The 13,976-nt window shown below is 42.8% G+C and overlaps 1 protein-coding gene across 6 annotated transcripts in view; it reads left to right on the top strand.

Moving 5' to 3' along the window:
• Positions 1-5,312: 5,312 nt before the first annotated feature.
• SLC41A2 (solute carrier family 41 member 2) overlaps positions 5,313-13,976 on the top strand; it is a 145,200-nt gene continuing 136,536 nt past the window's right edge. For 4 of the 6 annotated variants that reach the window (XM_019961227.2, XM_019961220.2, XM_019961224.2 and 1 more), the window contains exon 1: positions 5,418-5,557. The gene's annotated coding sequence lies outside the window, so the exon portion shown is untranslated. The other 2 variants (XM_019961222.2, XM_019961228.2) reach the window with 2 other exon arrangements.

Genomic DNA, 13,976 nt, shown 5'->3' with positions numbered 1-13,976 from the left:
TCTTTGCATTTTACAGCTGTGGCATCTGAGGCACACTCAGGGCTCAGTTCCTCATCCACAGAATGGTAATAACAATAGTATTTACTGTACAGAGTTGTCATGAAGACTGGATGAGTTCACCTAGATGGGCATTTAGAACCGTGAGCCCTCACCAGGTGACCTCACACCAGTCTCCTGAATTTCTTCTTGCAGTCTTTCCCCTTTCAGCAAATGGTAGTTCCATTCTTCCATCAATTGACACCAAAACGTTGGAGGCCTCCTGAACACTTCTCTTTTTCTCCTGCATGCGTGCATGCTAAGTCGCTTCAGTCGTGTCCCGACTCTTTGCAACACCATGGACCCGCCAGGCTCCTCTCTCCATGGGGATTCTCCAGGTAAGAATACTAGAGTAGGTTGCCATGCCCTTCTCTAGGGGATCCTCCCAACCCAGGGATCAAACCCACTCTCTCATGTCTCCTGCATTGGCAGGAGAGTTCTTTACCACTAGTGCCACCTGGGAAGCCCCCTTTTCTAGAATATTCCTCATTTAATCTATTAGCAAATCCTATCTCTCAGCTCCACTGTCAGACATATTCAGAGTCCAGGCCCTTCTCACCACTTTCTCTGCAACCAGCCTGGCCTGTCCCCTCAGCGTTCTCACCTGAGTTATTGTGAAAGCCTCCTTGCTGGTCCTCCTGCTTTTGCCCTCCTTCCCCTCACTCAGTTCTCCATGGTGACACCATTGTTCCCTAAACCACTTCTCTGCTCAGATACTTTTGGTGGCTCCTGTGTCACCCAGAGTGAAAGCCAAAGACTTTACTGTGACCTATGATCCCATGACCTGCCTCTAACCCACTGTCCTGACCACATCTGTGACCACTGTCCCCTTGATCAGGTCACTCCAGTCACACAGGACATGGCTCTTTTTTTTTTAATTAAAACTTTAGTTCCAGGAGTTAGTGATAGACAGGGAAGCCTGGCATGCTAGAGTCCATAGGATCACAAAGAGTCGGACATGACTGAGTGACTAAACTGAACTGATTAAAACATTTTTTTAAAATTGGGGATATAGTTGCTTTATAATGATGTGTTAGTTTCTGCCGTACAACAAAGTTAATCAACTATATATACAAATATGCCTTCCCTTTTGGACCTTTGAGAGAGTCATTTCCTAGGCAGGTTGATAAGGAGTCTAGGGGTCCCCAAGGAGAGAGGGGTCTGGAATTCTCAAGGAGGAAGAAAGGACAAACTTTTTTTATTTCTTCACATTCCTTAGGATTATATAACAATAATGTATCTTGCCTAAGGACAATCTCTGGATTAAACCTTCTGTTATCTTAAAATGTAAATTATGGGAGTAGGTCTGATGAGGTCTTTACAACCTCCAGACATTCTTTGGATTCATTGGAGAGTATATAACTTCATTGTTAACACTAGCAAGTGGGTACTCTTTCTGCCCCCTTCTGATGTCTATGTCAGAAGCTTTCTCTGTCTCCTTTATACTTTAATAAAACTTTATTACACAAAAGCTCTGAGCGATCAAGCCTCGTCTCTGGCCCCAGATTGAATTCTTCTCCTCCAGGGGGCCAAGAATCCCAGTGTCTTCGCGTGATTCAACAACAACCTTTCACCTTCCTCCCACTCCGCACCCACTTCCCACTCCTTTAGGTCACCAAAGAGCACTGAGCTGAGTTCCCTGTGCTATACAGCAGGTTCCCACTAGTTATCCATTTTACACATGATAGTGTAAATATCCCTGGAGAAGGAAATGGCAGCCCATTCCACTATTCTTGCTGGGAGAATCCCATGGACAGAGGAACCTGGCAGGCTACAGCCCATGGGGTCGCACAGAGTCAGACACAACTGGGCAACTAACACTACTAGGTCCACTATAAATACTTGCTGAATGAACAAGTGAATGTTCTAGAAATTCCCAAGAAGGGTGTTGATAACAGGGGATGGGGACGAAGAAACTGGAACATATGCCTCGAAACATGTACTGCATGGGCTGCATGTCTTCTGAGTCATGGTTTTCTCTAATCCTTTTTCTTTATGAGTATTTTATATGGTTTGCAGGACCACTTTAAAAAAATATTTATTTATTCGGCTTTTCCAGGTCTTGGTTGCAGCATGCGGGACCTCTTAGTTGAGCAACGTGGGATCAAGTTCCCTGATCAGAGATTGAAACCTGGGCTCCCTCACTGGGGATGCAGAGACTTAGGTTCTAGACCACCAGGGAAGTCCCTGCAGGACCACTTTCAAACAGTCCACAGGATAGTTCTTGAACCTCAGTGATCATCAAAGCTACCCGCAGAGATTCTTATTTAATTGGGATTTTAAGTAATTTTGAGTGAGGATTTAACCCTTAGTTTCCTCATATGAAAAACGGGATTATAACTATAATCCTTCATAGGGGGTAAGGATTAAAATAACCTCTGTGAAGTGTCTCACAGTCAATTTAGGTTCCGTTTGCTTCTCTCATTTTCTCTACAGTTTAGAGGTTAAATTCTTACAAATCATATTTCATGTTCTTTTTTTTATATACAAATTGTTTATTTTTCATCAAGAAAGCATTTCAAATTACTGTATTTATATTTCATGTTATCTTAAAGTTTAGCTTTGAGTTTATCTCCAGTCCAGATCTCTGAGTTCCAGATTTATTCTCCAAATATATTCTTAGCATCTTCACTTGGATATCTCATAGAGTCAGCAAACCCATCATAGCCAAAGTAACTCAAAATGATCTCCTTTAGACTTCCTCCTTCAGGTTACCCCTCTCTGGGAAAAGTATAAGCTCAAGCCAGAAAATGGGGAGTGATTTTTGGATCCTTTTCTCTCCTTCACCTTTCACACACAGTCAAAAATCAAGCCTTTGCAGTTCTAACCCTCACTTATTTGTTTGATTCACTGCCTCCTAGTTCCCATTGCCTACAACCTGGTCTTCACGCCTCCTCCGTGGCTCCTTTCTTATTTGTGCTCCCTGCTGCAGCCAGAAATGTCTTCCATGAATACAAATTTGATCACGTCCAAATGGACCATTTCCAGCTCTTCAGTGGCTTCCTTTTGTCTTTTGGAATAAATAAAGTCCTCGTCGTAGCACTCAAGGCTCCTGCTGTCCTCTCCTGCAGTATTAGCCATCTCACTCCAGCCACAGTGGTCCCTTCTCAAGGCCTCCACAGGTGGAACCCCTTCCTACCAAAGGGCCTTCAAACCTGCAGTTTCCAAACTCCACTCCCCACCCCATCCCCTTCCTTTTGTTGCCAGGCCTCCTACTCCTTATTCTTCAAGGCTCAGATTAAATGTCACTTCTTCAAAGGGCTCTTTCTTAGCCTCTAGAACAGACAGGTCTCTTTGTTACACACTTTCATAACTCCCAGGCCTCTCTCTAGCAATCATCACAACCGTGATTACTACATATCCTCAATTCTAAGTCACTTGCTTCATATTTAGAGTTGCCAGCTGTCAGGTAGAAAATGAAGTTATAATATGATGCTGTTGCCTGCACACATTGGGATCTAACTTTTCAGAAGGGGGTATCCCTTCACCAGCTTCCACCTTGAGCTATTTTCAGGGTTGAGATTTAAATTTGGATTCCAATTTGAAGCTTAAAATAACTAAATGTATATATATGTGTGTGTGTATATATATATATACACACACACACACTCCATGTTGTGGCATATAGAATGAGAGGCACTGCATGAGGAGAAAGTTGCTACATGCTGGCTAGTAAAATTCAGGGCAATGGAAACCATTAGCTCTCAGGAAAAAAAACGTTGGTAGGATTTTCTAAACCGGCAGAGGGTGGTGTATCCTATGTATGGTTTGTGTAGAAATCTTGAGACTACAGGACCCAGAGGAGGTATGTATCTTTTTGGAACTTTTACTTCTAGCAAGCTTTCAACAACAACAATGACAAAAGCTTTCAAGAGGAGTTAATTACCTCGGGGTGATATGCAATTCAAAACCTTTAGAACAAAAATCATTTGAAAATGCAGTGGAAACACTGTTTTTCCACTTCCTTGCAATTATACTTTCATTCCTAACCAATGTTTAGGGGTGAAGAACACTTGCGTGTTCAGTTCAGTTCAGTCACTCAGTCGTATCCAACTCTTTGCGACCCCATGGACTGCAGCACCCCAGGCTTCCCTGTCCTTAAACTTGCATGGGCCATTATAAAAAGCATTACCTCAGATGACCAAAACTGATACAGAAGTACCCTTCATCCTGAAGGTGAAGGTCAAAACTCTCATGGCAGAGACTTCCCTGGTGGTCCAGTGGCTGATTGCACACTCCCAATGCAGGAGACCCAGGTTTGGTCCATGGTCCATAAACTAGATCCTACATACTGCAGCTAAGAATTTGCATGCTGCAACTAAAAAAACAAAAAAAAGAGCACGCCTCAAGAAAAAAAAAAGTGGGTAAATATACTCTCTGATCTCTCTTAGCACCCGAAAATCTGCTACTAAATCATTGGAGTGACTTAAGATTTGGTGGAAGCTTTGACTTGAGGAAGTGTCATGTGCTGGGTAATTTTTAAAAGGGCAGTCTCTCTTTTAGCAGAGCCTGAGGACAGAAACCTTTGTTCTGGTCACTGGAATACCTCCAGGGCTTCACCCATTACCTGCAAAAGATGCTCAAAAGATAGTTGTTAAATAATGTAAATGAATTCTTGGCTTTACGTTGCAAACTCTAGCTTACTTTTTTACATAGATTTAAAAACAAGCATGAGCAAGTTTGAAAAGTCTGGCATTCCAGCCACCTCCCCTGGGTCCATGCACTTTGCTTTGAACACCACTCTCCCACTGCTGGGACCTGCCCTAATCTTATCCCATTTGGGGGCCAATCCCCTTCTTTCCTGCCTAGGATCAAACTTGGACCATTCTGCGCAGTTTAAATCCAAGTCTCCGCGAGAGAAGAAAACACGAAGCCAGCCAACCAGGAGGCTCCCAGCTTGAGAACAGAAGTCATGAGTCATAAATTTGAGCGTTAGGACCAAGGAGCAGCCAGAGATGTGGATGTGGGGCGGTGGGAGCAGTAGGGCTACGGGGATGGAGTGGGCTGGCGAACAAGGAAGGCCACAGCCCTTCTCTACTGAGTAGGCTCCCATGAAGATTCCCCTTTTGCTCTGCTCGATCGGGTTCCCGGAGCGCGTCGGTCAGGGTGCAGCCAAGGGTCTAGGACTGGGTGGCGCTGGCGCTGCAGGTCGCCACCCCCGCGGCCACATCACCAGGTTCTCGCTTCCCCTCGGGCTCAGACGCCGCTGCGCGTGCGCGGGGCGGCCGCGCGGGGGCGGGGTGGGCGGCCGGGAGCCAGCGGGCCGCGAGCGCCGGCTCCGGGGCTGTCAGCTCCGTGCCGGGACGGCGCGAGGAGGCGCGCGAGAGGAGCCGCGGGCGCTGGGCAGCTGCCTCAGCCGCCGCCCGGGGGACTAGGTGAATTCCCCTTCCGTGCCCTGGTGCCGGTTCCTTGGTCGCGTCTGAGGAGGCGAGGTCCCTCTCCTTGCACCGCGCTCCCGGGCAGGTGATATGGAGGGAAAGTCTCGGCTTTGGCCGCGGCGCCGGGTTCGGGCGCATCCCAGGTACTGGAGGGAGGTGCGGCGGCGACGGGCTTGAGACTCGCGGCCAGGACGCGGGGAGGCCGGGGCAGGGGGAGCGGCGGGGCCGGCCCGAAGCTCCGTATCCCCTCCGGGCCCGCAGACAGCGCCCGAGCCCGGCCCGCCGCGGCTGCCCCACCTTCAGCGGGAGGGCTGGCCGGCCCTGGGCGCCCGCCGCGGAGCCGGGCAGCCGCGGTGGGTAGTCCCCGGCCCTGACACTGGACCAGACGGCGGGTGGGGGCTGAGTGATGGGTGAAGGCGAGCAGGATGGGGACGCTGCGAGGCGGACTGGGGCACACCCCAGATCCACGGCTTCAGGGCTCACAGTTGCTCCGTGTCACCGTGTTCTTTCATTTCTCTCTTTATATATGTGAAATATAGCTCAATTAAAAAAAAAAAAAACCCAAACGTTGATTTTTAGAGATTACGTATATGTATGTAATACACTTGTAGGTACTTTACATGTGTATGTAATTTCTTTCCGTAAATGAACAATTAAAAAAAATTGAGATATACTTCACACACCATAAAATCCATCCTTTTCAAGCACGGTCTTTAGTGTTTTCACCAGGTTTTGCAACTATCACCACTGTACAGAATATTTTCATCACCCCAGAATGAAACCCTGTACCATTATCAGTCACTCCTCATTCCCTCTTATCCCACCTCCTGGCAACCACTAATCTTTCTGTCTCTAAGGATTTGACTGTTGTGGAAATTTCATATAAATGGAATCGTACTTTATGTGGCTTTTAGTGTCTGGCTTCCTTCACATAGCATAATGTTTTCAAGGTTTATCCACGTGTGGAATTCATCGGTGCTTAACTCTTGTTTATGGCTGGATAATAGTCCGGTGTATGAGTGTACCACATTATCACAGTTTACTGGTTTTCAGTTAATGGACATTAAGGATGTTTCTAGTTTTTGGTCATTGTAAATAACGCTGCTGTGAACATTTGTGCACAAGTTTCTAGGTGGACATATGACTTCCATTGTTTTGGGTCTATATATTTAACTTTTAAGAAACCGTCAAACTTTTCCAGAGTAGCCACACCATTTTACACTCTCATCAAACAGTGTATGAGGGTTCCAATTCCTCCACGTTCTCACTACTTGTTATTGACTATTTACTAGTTTTTATTATAGACATTCTAGTGGGAATAAAGTAGTGTTAATTTGCGTTTTTTATGGCTAAATATGTCGTGCGTCTTTTCATTTGCTTATTGGCCACTTACATATCTGCTTTGGAGAAATGTCTGTTCATATCTTTTGCCCGTATCTCAATTGGGTTATTTGTCTTTTTATTGTTGAATTATATGTTAAAAATTCTAGGTTTAGGGGGCTAGCACTGCCTGAAAAACCAAACAACTCCATACTAAGCAACACAATGCTTGTACTTGGGGGAGGTGAATAAATGCTGTTTCAGTCTTTCTGAATAACCTGTCATTTCTTGGGAATCTTACTGACCCTTTACCCTTTCTGGAATTTTGAGAAAAGTCACAAAAAGTGTGTTCATGACCAAAGGCAAGGGAGACCACACCCAGTTAGCATTTTCATACATTCTATGCTCGGTTTGAAAAGTTCCTGTTATCACTTTAATTTCAAGTAATTTATTTTGGTGGCTAGCTAAGCAAACTCATAACAAACAAACTCATAACAAACTAATTCCTCAATTAAAATTTCACATATCTCTCAGGCAAAGTGAAAGATCTTATTATCCTCAGTTTGTGTAATCTTTATTATAGCTCTATTCTTATTTGGGTGGCAAATAAGTATTTTTCATGGCGCTGAAGTTAAGAAACCACTTGGAGCTGAATGAACGCTACTTGGCCTATTTTTGTGTTTTTTTTTCTGAGTGCACACAAATTCAATCTCAGGCTTAGGTCTTTCTTACAAAAACGCCTGAAAAAGACATGATTTTGCCTCCCAGGAATTCAAGTCATTTTTCTTTTACTCTAATATGACTGTTCTAAAGTATACTATCAAATTTCAGAAATGTTATGGAAAATAAAATTAAAGATTTTCAAGTGGAATTAATGTATCAACAACCTATTCAAAGTGTGTGAAGAGCCATCCATCCTGTTCTTCAACTACTGAACTTTAAACAATGGGAATGTTATTTAACCCCGTTATGCCTCATTGACCTCATTAGTAGAATGAGGCAATAATTGCAATATATAACCTGAGTGAATGTTTTTGTTTTACCTAATGGAATGATTATCAAATATACTTAAAGTATAACCTATCCAATCTAATGTTGATTGTCATTGACTTGCCCAATCAATGAATAAGTATCCTGTAGCTATAGATGCTTTCTCAAGTTGGCTTTCTCTGTCCTCTTGGGTTTTTAGTGTCACTTAAGGACTGAAATGAAGAAGGAAATGGCAACCCACTCCAGTGTTCTTGCCTGGAGAATCCCAGGGACGGGGGAGCCTAGTGGGCTGCTGTCTATGGGGTCACACAGAATCGGACATGACTGAAGTGACTTAGCAGCAGCAGCAGCAAGGACTGAAAGTTGGGGAAAATGTGGGAACAGCTTTGGGGACATGATCTTTGGGAAAGCTGGTCAGAGCAGACCTGACTCCTTTAGGGCAAATTTAGGCACCCCTCATCTTTTCTCTGAAATTACTGTGGTTAGATGTCTATAGCTTAAAAATGTATGTGTGTATAAAATAAAACATATATGTATCTCTGGTGGTGGTGGTTTAGTCACTAAGTCATGTTCAACTCTTGTGACACGATGGACTGTAGCCTGCCAGGCTCCTGCGTCCATGGGATTTCCCAGGCAAGAATACTGGAGTGGGTTGTCCTTCCCTTCTCCAGGAAATCTTCCTGACCCAGGGATTGAGTCATTGGAGGCAGATTCTTTACTGCTAAGCCCCCAGGGAAGCCCAGATGTATTTCTAGGAGGGTTTAAAAGCTAGGACTGTCAGTTATTTTATCTTAATGTGAATGGATTTAGTCAGATTGCTTTCCTGCTAATCAGCTGCACTGAGAAAGTGGGAGTTTTGGTGTGAGGAGGGAGAGGAGAGGTTAGTGGTATGGGCTCAAAGGAACATTTTGGAGGTTTCAGAAAAATTTGCTTGTTTCTAGAAGTGTGGGTGTTGAAAATGAAGATCTTCGGGCAGCATAAGGGGATTTGGAAGAAGAGAAAAGAGAAGCAAGAATGAAAATTTGGAACGGAAGGTTGTAGTATTCAAAGATAGATTCAACTTGTTTAGTCATTTTTGCCCAAGAAAAATTCGAAAGGAGAAGTGGAAGAAACCTTAGCTTTCATGCCATTCCCTTCCCTTTCGTCCCACGTTGCTCCTGTATGTTGCTGTTCTCCTGGGACCCAGGAATCAGACTAGGATGACTGTTGTTACTATTCCTGATTACATCTCTTCTGTCTCCCGATTTTGCAGATTGAGGTCAGATTCATGAAGCCAGGTGAGAATTATAGTACTATAAAAATACAGTTTAATTTTCATTTCTGGTAAAGCTGGTTTGGAGAGTTTAGCTTAGATTCATATTTACTGTGTTCCTTCTTGCTTTATCTGCCCGGATTATTGTCTAGCACCTAAAAAACTGCAGGTCTCTCCTGCAGGTACAGAAAGCCCTGTCTCAGAAAGATTTCCTCATAGGATTTGGAAGGGAAAGGAAAACTTTCTCTTCTTGAAGACAGACAGATTCAAGAACCAGTGAGAGCTCAGGGGTGGGGCCTGTCTGGAATATTGACCTTTATTCATTTTTTTCTCATTTATTATTTTTTTTATTGGAGTATAATTGCTTTACAATGTTGTATTAGTTTCTGCCGTACAACAAAGTGAATCAGCTATACGAATACATATATCACCTCCCTCTTGAATCTTCCTCCCCGATCCCCATCCCAACCCTCTAGGTTATCACAGATCTGAGCTCCATGTGCTATACCGCAGCTTCCCACTAGCTGTCTAATCTCATCTCAGCCATTAGCTAAGTCACTTTGCTCTAAGGAGTGAAGTGAAGTTGCTCAGTCATGTCTGACTCTTGGTGACCTCATGGACTGTAGCCTACCACGCCCCTCTGTCCATGGGATTTTCAAGGCAAGAGTACTGGAATGGGTTGCCATTTCCTTCTCCAGAGGATCTTCCTGACCCAGGGATCGAACTTGGGTCTACTGCATTGTAGGCGTACTCTTTACCGTTTGAGCCACCAGGGAAGTCCACTTTGCTCTAGAAGGAACTAACTGATAAAATAGGGAGAAAGCAAAGTGTCCCTTTAATCCTGTTTTCTCCTACTTAGAGGAGTGAAAGTTCTGTTGTCCTGGCAGAGAGGGAAATAAGCAGCTGTCCTCTTATCAGTTAAGTGTGTGGGGGGGTAATAGTATTTTGCAGGCTAGCTTAGGAGCCTAATCACCATTTATACAGTTGGAACTGAGCATATATTTTCCTTGGAACTAGCTAAACTTTTTAACAGTTTTTAAGTGGGTGCTCATTTCATCATGTGGTTAAATATTAACATATAGATTATTCAAGTCCATTTCCTCACTTGTTTTACTCCTCAAACATTGATTGAGGGCCTAATCTGTAGCAGGCACTGGGTGTGGCTCTCAGGATTCGGCAATGAACAAGAATGGGTCCTGATGCTCATGGGATTTACATCTTAGAAAGACAAAGTGAAAGTGACGTTGCTCAGTCTTGTCCGACTCTTTGCAACCCCATGGACTGTAACCTACCGGAGTTCTCCATCCATGGGATTTTCCAGGCAAGAGTACTGGAGTGGGTTGCCACTTAGAAAGACAGGCTATGTACAATTACAGTAAAGCTTAATGAACATTAGAAAGCATGGAGTATTAGGAACACAGAAGACAGATAACTAATCCAAGAGGGTCAGGGAAGTGATGTTTATGAGCTCAGGTCACAAAGTAGAATAGGAAGTAGCCAGAGAAAAGGAAACAGGATGAGCAAGAATGTTACAGACAGAAAGAATGCATGGAAAGGCCTAGAAGTGAGAGAGAGAGTGTGCATGTGTGCTAAGTTGCTTCAGTTGTGTCTGACTCTTTGCGACCCCATGGACTATAAAACCCCAGCAGGCTACTCTGTCCATGGGATTCTCCAGGCAAGAATACTGGAGTGGGTTGCCATGCCCTCCTCCAGGGGATCTTCAGGGCCCAGGGATCAAACCCGTGTCTCCTGCATTTCCTGCATTGGCAGGTGGGTTCTTTACCACTAGTACTACCTGGGAAGCTCGAGAGAGAGTGTGGTATATGCTAAAGTACTGTTTTTCAAACTGCAGTACTTAAGCACTGACCAAGAGATTATAAAATCAGTTTAGTGGTTGTGACCTGCATGTTTTTAAAAAGAAATAAAATAAAAAATAAATGTGTCATATATTGATACTTTAGTAAATGACAGTGTATAAAAGTTTGAAAATCCCTACAACAGAGGAAACAGAAGTGCAGTGTGACCACAACCCAAGATCTTGGGTAGGTGGGGATGATGATGCAAGATTTAGTTACCCTTTTCAAGACTTTCTTTTAAAGATTATGGATTTCTCTTATAAGAAATGAGAAGTCACCCAAAAGTTTTAGCACCTGCATAGATTAATATTTTCTAAGGATCCCTTTGAATACCTAGGTTTCCTTTATTCAAACATAAATGCCACCTTCCTTGGCCTTGACAGGTATTCCAAAATCTGGTTCCAGTCTCTTTCTTCTAAAGCATATTTCTGTTTTTGATATTGGAACTTCTCATTTCATAAAGATTTGTGGTTTACAAACATATCTTTGCACCAAGAGAGAGAGGCCCATGAGAGCAGATCTTCTTCTGTCTTGTTCACACAGAAGCATAGCGCCCTGTGCCCGGCAGGGACTAAGCAAATCTTTGCTGATAGAGTCTGAATACGCTTAAAATTAGAACTGTCACATAGTAGTAGAAATGACCTGGATTTTTCTAGCCATCCTTGCTTTTAGAACTTTTACATATTACTACGAATGACCTTGATGTCTAGCAATCCTTGCTTTTGGAAAAAAGAAAAGGGGGTATTTAGAAATTCTTTTTGCCCAGTTAGAAACCTTAGTGATGGAACCCCATTCACTTATTTAAAAGATAATTTAGTAAAAAGTACTCTTATGCTATATTACAACAGTAATTGAGATAAGAAAAAAAACAACACACTTCCTGACTTTGGGGTTTCACCTTCCAAGGAGTATAGAGCATTAACCGATTGTTCACAGGCAGAGGCAATCTAGCAACCCTTTATATTTTGTTTGAACAGAGACAGGCATTCTCTGAGCCCTCACCAAAAGGTAGTTTTATAAAGATGGCTGGAAACGAGAGTAAATTCGGTCAAGATGTATCAATCATAGGAGCTTAATGGAGAGGCAACACAAAATAGATTTTGATCTTAGAAGTAAAAATAGAACATCCTTATACTCCATAGAACTTCCAAATAAGAATTTAATGATGTTAGTTTGTTGCCAGAGAATGATTGTACTGTCACAGGACTGTGACTTCACAGAATTAGATTGTGAAACCCAACTGTGAAGAGAGATTCTTTCAGTGTATGGTTTTGATAAGTGGCAAGAGAAGTTATGAAAAATTCATGAAAGGTAGAGCGCTTTCAAGTTCTGTTTCAGATTTCTCTTTAATACGTTTTTCGAGTTGTGGAAACTTTGCTGATTAGTTTGATAGATTAGATTTTATGTATCTTAATCATGAATGCTGGAATCAAAATCTTGCTACTGTAGAATGGCATTTAAAAATACTCACTGAATTTTATATTTTTTTTATGTTCTAGAGAGTCTTATTTTAAGCCATGTATTATAGAACTTAGATGGAAACCATTAACTTGTATAAATTTGTCCTAAGCAAATCATTCTAAATATGGGAAAGTCTTATGCACAGAGATGTTCATTTTCATTGCGATGTAATTTAGTTTAAAAAGTATCCTGCAATTATAAGTAAGTAATTCATTAAAATGTAGCAATCCACTTGAAGAAATTGAACCATTAAAAAATGCTTTTTTTAGAGCGATGGTGTCTTATTTATTTTTAAAGTCTAGAAAGTAAAAAGTGCTCAATATAAACAACAGTTCAAATAATATAAAAAATGTGAGATTTAAAAAGTGAAAATATTACTTCAAGTCCCTCCGTACTATGTTCCCCAGCCTAGGCCAACCCAGAGGTCAGTGCTCTGAGCCCTTTGGCATCTGTGCTTCCAGACATTTTTCTAACTCAGGGTTTTTCAGATTGTGGTCCAAGGAGGGTCTTTGGAGTCTTCTCAAGTCAGATAAGGTGGGGACTGAGTGGGGCTACAGAGTACCTGTTTTCTATCAATATAGTGGGGTTTCACATCAGGTTTAATTTAAACACAGAATTCTCCTGCATTAAAATAAATGTTTAAAAACAAATCAGCCTAATTCAGAAAACGAAATCCTAACCCCCGGAAAGGAATTCCACGTCTTCGTTTTACCGTTTTTGCTGCTTGATGATGTGGATCTTCTGCTCTGACCTGCCTGTTCATTTCCCCAGGATGTCTGCCTGGTTACCAGCCACCTTGTAAGAATGCACTTTCCCCTCTTTTTTCCCATCTCTCTAACTCTTACTTGTTATTTAAGGTTCAACTCATCATCGTTTCTTTTGCTCCTTTTAACATTTTTAGTGGACGCCACCTACGTAATACTGAATGGGGCTTTCTGGTGGCTCAGTGGTAAAGAATCTGCCTGCCAATGCAGGCAACACAGGCTGATTGGGGAAGATACCTTGGAGGAGGAAATGGCCACCCACTCCAGTATTCTTGCCTGAAAAATCCCATGGACAGTAGAGCCTGGCAGGCTACAGTCCATGATGTTGCAGAAGAGTCAGACACGATTTAGCGACTAAACAACAAGTGGGGAATATATAGAATTTTGTATCAAGAGTTCACAGACTAGTAAAAGGCAACTGAACTTCATATAAGTAAGTGCAATTACTGTAAACCAAGTGCATTTGAGGGGCAGATATTAAAGATATAAATATCCTCTTTTACACTATCTTATATAGCACTTTTAAGTGTCTGACCCTTTGCGACCCTATGGACTGTAGCTAATCAGGTTCCTCTGTCCATGGATTTCTCCAGGCAAGAATACTGGAGTGTGGCACTTAAAAAATGGTCAATTTATGGTATGATTACATTTCTGGGTCTTCAGTAACTGCTTGTTTATTGAGTAAGACAAGATAATTTACTTGTGAATTAGGGAGTGAGACATGGGAAGAAGCTGTTTCCATTCCTGAGCCATCAATTGTGTTCAAAGAGAGCTTGAATCCAGTTAATCCATCCAGTGCTGGGCATGAGTGGACTTGGGAGGAAGCGCTAGCAGGCCTTGGTTCTGTATTCCTCATCTCTGACCACTCCCACTGCTGTACGGGGGATGCCTGTCATTTCTTCTTTATCGTTAGCTGGTT

Source organism: Bos indicus, chromosome 5, assembly GCF_029378745.1.
Source record: "Bos indicus isolate NIAB-ARS_2022 breed Sahiwal x Tharparkar chromosome 5, NIAB-ARS_B.indTharparkar_mat_pri_1.0, whole genome shotgun sequence".
In the NCBI taxonomy this organism is placed as follows: Eukaryota; Metazoa; Chordata; class Mammalia; order Artiodactyla; family Bovidae; genus Bos; species Bos indicus.
The sequence above is the reverse complement of the archived record's forward strand: the minus strand, read 5'-3'. Positions and strand labels throughout refer to the sequence as shown.